The sequence below is a fragment of the Sander lucioperca genome, chromosome 13, assembly GCF_008315115.2.
Source record: "Sander lucioperca isolate FBNREF2018 chromosome 13, SLUC_FBN_1.2, whole genome shotgun sequence".
NCBI lineage: Eukaryota > Metazoa > Chordata > Actinopteri > Perciformes > Percidae > Sander > Sander lucioperca.
Window position 1 is genome coordinate 26066951 of NC_050185.1, and position 2500 is coordinate 26069450.

General features: G+C 47.9%; 1 pseudogene; it reads right to left on the reverse strand.

Moving 5' to 3' along the window:
- Positions 1–2500, reverse strand: part of LOC118492967 — a 35286-nt pseudogene that overhangs the window by 1478 nt on the left and 31308 nt on the right.

Consider the following 2500-nt stretch of genomic DNA (forward strand, 5'->3'; position numbering starts at 1 on the left):
GGATGACACCTGGTCACTATGGAGACGACACGCTGCTGTCAATCAAACTGTTCGGTTAAGCCCCGCCCACTCAGCTGCACTGCACAGACTGACTTCAGATCAGAAATCATAGTGAAGAATCATATTGTGACGCTTTAACAACATCATCAACAACAACATCGACTACACTGGGTCAACGTTGTAGCCAGTTCAAATTAGTTTCTCTCTCGTTCAAAACTATTAAACAGTTTAAATCCATTCAACATCTGGTTCAAACCAGTAAACATCAGCTCTGTACTTGAGCTACAGTCTGTGAGAGACGAAATGTCCCAGAGGAGATTTTAAACGGCACACTGGGAGACATTAAACTGGGACTTACTCCGCCTCCTGCTGGGCCACGGGGCACTTGTACTGGGCCGTACTGAACAGGCAGATGTCTGCATACTGACGCACTGCGGAGACAGAGACAGTTACTGTTATACTTTCATTACTTCATACCAGAGACACAAAAACACTTTCAATGCCTGACTCAAAGAAGCAAACTCTCAGGGCCCCTATCTTGCACCCGACGCAGTTGTCAATTTCCCGTCCAGCACCCATAGGCGTGCTGGTCTAAAGGCAGTTACACACCAACCAGACGGCCGACTGTCGGCAGAAAAGGCAGTCGGACTGATCAGTCTCCCGGAGTTGGTCAAAAAAGTGCATCAGAACACACTAGGGCTAAACGGTTAATTGCATTTGCAATAATATCGCGATATGTTAAAACGCGATTTCCTAATCGCAAAGGCTGCGATTACGCAGCAAATCAGTCTGCACTCGGCAGAGAAAGCGTCAACTTAGCACGCTAACGCTACGCCGTACCTTGAGCAGATTTCTGTCATTCAAACAACTCCGAGTTGTAGTTTTAAAACTTTTACAGCCATTTTAATAAAATGAAGGGTTTTAGTCGGGCTCGAGTCCATACGTGCAGTTAATGGATACAGACACGCAGAACTGAAGGCTCGGTTAGCAACGATTAGCTCTGATTAGCGGTTAGCTCCAGTTAGCTAGCTCCGTTATAAATCTATGGATCTACACACATATAGACTCACACATACAGAGACAGACTCACACACGCACAGAGACACACGCACGCACGCACACACACACACACACACACACAGTGCGTTTCACTATCTTTGTGGGGACCTGTCATTGACATAATGCATTCCCTAACCCCTTACCCTAACCTTAACCATCACCATCACAACTAAATGCCTAACCCTTAACCCTTACCCTCACCCTAACCATAACCTAATCTAACCCTAATCCTAAAACCAAGTCTTAACCCTCAACAGACCTTTAAAGTTGTGGGGTCCAGCATTTTGGCCCCACAAAGATGTCCGGACCCCACAAGTATACTGTATTCCCAGTTTTTGGACCCCACGAATATAGTTTAACGAGAACACACACACACACACACACACACACACACACACACACACGGAACTATTTCCAACACAGCTCCTGTGATGTGAAGTGGAGATTTGTGGCACAGAGTCTGAGGACTAAACCGTTAAAGACACGGAGACGGACAGACGGACGTACCGGAGATCTTGACTCTCTTGACGGTCTTGGTGGAGTTGTTGGTGACGTGGACGTTGACGCTGATGGGCTCTCCGTGGTAATACAGCTGCACACAGTGCATCATGGGAAAAGAAGGCATTCGTTAGTGTAGTCTTATCAGGAGAATGTGTCGATTCAAAAACAGGAGACAGCTTGATGAAAAGATTGATTAGAAAAAGCTACTTTAAACGACGTTATTTACAGTAGGACAGTTCAGTCCCGTGGTTCCCAACATAGGGGTCGGACCCCTCCAAAGGGTCCCCAGATCAATCTGAGGGGAGATTACTTTGAATCTGCAAAGTAGCGTGTATCACACACTGCATGGGCCGTCAGGACTGTGCGGCAAAAACGCAGGTCCTCCATTTCATGCCTGTGTGTGTCTGTGTGTGAGTCTATATGTGTGTGTCTGTGTGCATGCGTGGGTGTGTGTGTCTCTGTACGTATGCATGTGGTGTGTGTGTGTGTGTGTGTGTGTGTGTGTGTGTGTACCTCTTTGTCCAGAGAGGCCTCCAGGTGTGTGTGTGTGTGTGTGTGTGTGTACCTCTTTGTCCAGAGAGGCCTCCAGTGTGTGTGTGTGTGTGTGTACCTCTTTGTCCAGAGAGGCCTCAGGTGTGTGTGTGTGGGGTGTGTGTGTGTGTGGTACCTCTTGTCCAGAGAGGCCTCCAGGTGTGTGTGTGTGTGTGTGGTGTGTGTACTCTTTGTCAGAGAGGCCTCCAGGTGGTGTGTGTGTGTGTGTGTGTATACCTCTTGTCCAGAGAGCCTCCAGATGTGTGTGTGTGTGTGTGTGTGTGTGTGTGTGTGTGTGTGTGTGTGTGTGTGTGGGTGTGGTATACCTCTTTGTCAGAGAGGCCTCCAGATGTGTGTGTGTGTGTGTGTGTGTGTGTGTGTGTGTGTGTGTGTGTGTGTGTGTGTGTGT